A 6,000-nucleotide genomic window follows, 5' to 3' on the forward strand; every position below is an offset into this window, starting at 1 on the left:
AGAAGAAAAACAGAACAGAAGAGTGGGAGAGGAAGGTGAAAGGGTGCTCTGGAGTACCACGCACCTGTTAGAAGTGGGGAAGTAGCACAAACACTAGCAAAAGAAGAACCAATGCGGAGTTCCCTCTTGCACATCTCCCTCTCCCCTCCTGAAGGCCTGGGGTGAGCCCACAGCATGGTTCCAGCAGGGAGAGAGAGTGGCCCTCAGCTCACCTCCTTGAGTTCCCTCCAAAGAATTAAACGTGCCCCAAGTCCAAATCAGTTCCCCTGTCATAAATATTCATAGATAATAACAATGATAATGGCAGTAAATATTTATGGAGTGCTTTTGTGTGTCAAATGCTGTCTTGAGCTCTCTACCTGCCTTATCGTTTGTAATACTCCAAGCAACCCATGAGCAGGGATTGTTATTCCTACTTCACAGACAGAAAGTTGTCCAAGACTGCACAGCTACTAAGCAGGGATGCAGAGATTTCAGCCCAGGTCCATCTGGTCAACCCCAATGGCATGCAGTTGACCTCTGCCTGCCGACAGGTTTCTGCCTCAGAGATCCAATCCCATCCATTGTTTAGATGACCCGCTTGAGCACTGAGTAAGTTGTCCTCTAATCATTTGTTGTAAGCTTAGTCTTCCAAGTGTATTGTGAGACAAGGGCTTGGGCACATACCTCTTTTGTGCTTCCCTACAGCACGGCACCCAATCTCTTGCTTGTCAGCCTCCAGCTCTGGGGCAACTCAAGGATTTTTTTTCCTGCTTCTGCCCCTCACATGGGAGAAGGTCAAACAATTCTGTTGATTGGCTCCACATTACAGCTTTTTATTTTGAAATACTCTCTTCTAAGTGTTCCTAATAAAAAGAGAAAGCCAGTAAGGAAAGAACCAGTTCTGTTTATCACCCCTAACTTTAATTACAAACACAAAAACGTCAATTTAAAAATTAAAGGAAAAATGACCTATAGTGCTACTGCTGATAGCATTTGGTGTGTTTTGCTCAGTTGTTCTTCATATGTATATTTCTACAGAGTTGTAATCCAGGCATACATATAGATTTTATCCTGCTTTCTCAGGTAATTCATAGATCGTAAACATTTTCCTTAGTTGTACATTCTTACCATATATTGCATTGTTATCATTTCTAGAATATTCCAGCATTAATTGTTATATAGAGCTAGAATACTTTCTATATTAATACTGAAAGCTGTATCCAGAAGTCGTGCATCTTATTACAAAGACAGCCCCTGGAGAAAATCCCCCCATACTGCTTTTATTGCCAAAGACAGTTAGATAAATAGATGGGCTCTTCTTTATCTTGAGTCAGGGAGAAGGATCAGCCCGAAAAAATCCCCAGCTGCTGCTCTCTAACCCCTCCCTGGCACTTATAAGCCTTTACCACTCTCCTGGAGTCTCTTTCCCTCTTTCTGTTCCCTCATTTCCTTCCTAGCAAAAGGCTTCACTTCCTACTTCACTAAAGACATCTCCTAGCTCAAATATCACCTCCCCCGCAGCAAAAACTTTCCTAGCCCTCACCATTTCTACTGGCAGGCGGTCCAAGAAAGCTCCACCCTCTCTCCTCCTAACCTCACAACTTATCTCTTATGCACTCACCTTTCTATCTTTTCCGTGTATCTCAGAGAAAAGAGTCTTTCCTTCTTTCAATGCTAATCCTTCTGCATTGACCATTGATTTCATCCCCTTCTGCCTCTTCCAGGACCATTTTGCAGTTCATTATCCACTGGTTCCCACTGGCCCATCATTCATCTCTCCCTCTCTACTGGCTGAATCCCCTCTACCAACAATTTCCTTCCAGCCACACAGACACATACACATACACGTATACACACACACACACACACACACACACTCTTCCTATTGTACTTCTATTTATATTTCAAATTTATCTTTCCTTTCACTCCTAAAAGAGTAGTTTATCCTTTGCTATTTTTACTTCTCAACCCACTACAACTTCCTCTCTTTGCATTTATTGAGCAATTGCTATGTGAACAATGTGGAAATAGAGATGGACAAGGAAGTCCCTACTCCTAAGGAGCTTCTATTAAATAGGGAAGGCAGATAGTAAACCAAAACAATACAACACAATAAAATAAATGTCATGAGATATATATGTGCAAATGTATTCATAGGAGGGCTGCCTGGAGGAAATTAGAGAGGCTCCCTAGGAAAGTAACATTTGAAGTTTAATATTGAACAATGAGTTTAATATTGCCAGGCAGAGAATATAGATGTATTGTGCATGACTGTTAAAGGAACAACTTATTCAGAAAGCTGAGAAACAATAATATTAATGATTATTTAGGGAACACCAAATGGCTCAGTTGTTTAAGAGTTGGAGTCCTAGCAAGGAATGTTTGGAGAAGAGATTTATTTAGGCCATTTGTTCTCAAACTTTAGCATGCATCAGAATCACTCAAAGGCCTGTAAAATTGTAAAAACACCAATTGCTGGGCTTCATTCCCAGAATTTTGGGGTGAGCTGAGAAATTTGCATTTCTAGCAAGTTCCCAGGTGATGCTTATGCTGCTGGTCTGGGGACCACACTTTGAGAAACATTGGCTTAGTAATCTGACTTCTACTTGAATTGTTCTAGGAAATTACTATTAGATGCCACCAAAAATCTCCAACTTCCAAATCCAGTGAACTTATTCTCAGGCCCCATCCTCCTTCACCAGTTTGCAGCATTTGACAGCATTCATAATTTCAGTGACCGCTTAGCGGGAAGTCTCCCAGCTTCCAGCCTCACCTTCTTTCAGTCCATTCACTACTCTAAAGCCCACAGAGTTGTCCAAAATAGGAAGATAATCCCTTCACTCCATACTTAAAACCCACCAAGGGCGAAGGTGCCATGGCCTGTGGTGAGAGCCCAACTCCAGAGACTGGCATGGAAAACCCTTGGCATTCTGGCCACATTACCTCCACCCCTGCTGCTGCCCTGTCTTACACAGCCTGTGTTCCAGGCACATCAGACTACCCGCCAGTCCCCACACATGCTGTGGGCTCATGTCCTCTTTACCTCTGTGCATGTACCTCACTTTGCCTGGAATGGCCTCACTCCTTCTCGTCTCCTGCCCCATCCTCCTCTGGGCCCGTCCTCCCCTGTAATCCTAGCTCAAATGTTATCTCCTCTGTGAAGCCTTCGTCATCTCCATGGCTCCTTTCCCTAAGCGCCTCTATGGTTGGCGTCTACATATTATATGTAGCATTTAAGAATTATTTGAACATGTGATTACCATATTAGGACTTACTTGAGTCTCTGAGTCTTACTCTGAGTCTGCCTTACTATTTTTGTAGGAGACATTCAATATAGATGTGTTAAATGTATGTTGGGAGCATAGTACACACTATTAATAATGATTTGGGTAGTCACTCTCTGCCTACCCAGTGGAACAGGCAGGCAGGCAAAGAGGAGGAGGACACAAAGAGAAACTTTGTTAATGAGCAAGGGTCAAATGTGCCACCTCACAGCCACCTAACTCCCTGCCTGAGAGGTGGAACCACAGGCTTTTATTTCCCATGACTCTCTCTTTCTTTGATGACACAGTGGCTTGTCAGCTCTGTGGACCAGGCAGTTATACAGCTGCCTTTCTTGCTTTCAGCAAAATACTTGCCGGGGGACTTATCCAGACCTGAGGAACAACATCTGTGGAGACCAAGCAGGAAACACTTTGGTAGCTTGGCTTGGTGTGTGCACCACCAGCAGGCAGCCATTGCCTCTCCTTCCTGTTCTGCAGCTGGAGGGATGCCAGGAGGTTCTCTCCCTGTAGGGACAACAGAGTCTGTCCACTGTCCGTTCTTTTCCCTCTCTCTCTCTTTCTCTCTGTCTTCCTCTCCTTCCGTTAGCCTTAACCCTGCACATTCCAATTGCTGTGGTGACTAGATTGTGCAGAAATAGAACAGAGCTGCATTACTCTGTGGCTTAGCTGTATTCTCCTCATTCTCTAATGATACCATGAGGTTAAGGAAGCATCTATCGCTAATGAGCTCAGATACTCATGCCTTTTGTCACCTCGCCTTCTCCATCTCTGTGCAGATACTCCTACGAGAGCAGCCACTTACACAGTGCCTCCCATGTGTTGCGTGTTTTGCATACATGATCTCACTAGATCCTCGCATCGTTCCTGCAAGACAGATATCTTTCTCTCTGTTGAACAAATAAAGATACTGAGGATCAAAGAAGTTAAATAACTTGTTCAAGGTCAACAAGCTAATAAGTAGTAGAGATAGGAGTTGAACTCATGTCACAATAATTCCAAAGCCTATATGCTTTCCATCATCCATACCAGTCTGAAAACTGAAAAGGCTGAAAGTCACAGAGTCAGCCAATGTCACAGCAGAAATTAAATTCACTGTGTTCTGATTTCCAGGGCATACTGCAAATATTCACTGTATTGAAGGAATTGTTTAAATGGGTATGTTTAATGTTCCAAGAATTTATAAAACTTAAAAAAAAGATTAATGCTACAATGTGAAATGACCCAGAACTGGAAAAGCTGTCTGATTACTTGCCAGTGTACCTTGTCTCTGCTGTCCTGTAGTCAATGGCCCCTCTCAGTTGGATGCACCTGAGCAGAAAATGCTTTCCTATCACCTAAAGTCACACATTTATTGTGATTCAGACCCTCCCTGGGAGCAGTGCTTTTAAACCTGCCCTCCCCTTCTTCTCCTCCTTTTGGAGTGCAAAGTGTGACCAAAAAGGAGGAATAAAACTGTGTCTACAACTAGTTTGACAAAATATAAATGGTTATTTTTAAAACAATGCCAAATTCAGTAAAATAATGATGGGGTTTTGTTTTGTTTTCTAGTCACGTTGACACCTAAAAAGTGGATTTTCCTGAATATTTCCCTTGTTCAACTGGTGCTCTTGGCATTGTGAATAAACAGAGCTGGTGATAACATCCATCGTGGAGTTAAGCACATAGAGTGGGTGATAAAGTCAACAAGAAGCAGAGAGCAGGATTTACCACGGATAAGCTGCCAAGAGTTGGCTGTAGATTCTAAGTGGACACTGTGGCTCATTCATCTTCCCATTTCAGCTTTCCACCCCAACAGCATCACCCCTGCTCCAGCACTCATGACAGGAGTAGGAAAGTAGGAGAGAGGGAAAGCACAGGAGTGAAGTACAGGAGATAAATGCATAGCACTGACAATCTTCCTAGGGTAAAATGCAAAGTCTCAGTAGTAAATTCTTAATGAGTGCTGTGAGAGAAAAATAAAATAGTTTTTTTAAACTCAAAACCAACCAGCCAACAAACAAAAGTCATACTCTAGAAGAGCAAATAGACAGAAATGATTGCTGGATTTCTTTTAAGCAACATTCTGTTCTCTTGTGCTAGCCTATCTCAAGTCCAGCTAACGAGCTTCTACAGTCTATTGTTCAAAAACTTGAAATTGTTTTCTTGGCTTATTCCTACTCATATTTTTTCTTGCCTCTTTTCAAAAGTAGGTCAAGGATGTTCAGGTTTCCCTCGAGCATCTTAATGAGTTACAACTGCATCTTTTAAATTGCCCAACCTGTTGAAAGGCTGCCATGAAAGGAGCTTCTACAAACACAATCCGGGCTGTGTTTCTCATTGTCTTATGTTGCAACATGTGAATGAGAAGTTACCTTCTAGTGGGTAATTAGCATAAAAGCTGCCGAAGCAGAGGAGGGATAAGTCAGCTACAGTCTCAATGGAAAATGTTGCTGTTTTTTCTGCAAGGAACATAACATGTATATTGAAACTAAAATACGGACAGGCTCTTGCAAACAAATGTGAAAGAGTTTCCCACAGCTGGTGGCACATACTAAGTGCTCATGGTTTGTTTGCTGGATTGGAATCCTCTCCATAATCTACTTCTCAGTCAAATGGTCAACCACAGCTACCTCTATTTCCTCACCATCCACTCTTCTTGTATAACTCCTCCTATAACTTGAATTGCTGCCTCATCACCCATCCCAGTGTTTCTCAACCTTTTTCTTTTCGTTATTGCTTTCCTAAGGAGCATTTT

Source organism: Eulemur rufifrons, chromosome 8, assembly GCF_041146395.1.
Source record: "Eulemur rufifrons isolate Redbay chromosome 8, OSU_ERuf_1, whole genome shotgun sequence".
Taxonomy (NCBI): Eukaryota; Metazoa; Chordata; class Mammalia; order Primates; family Lemuridae; genus Eulemur; species Eulemur rufifrons.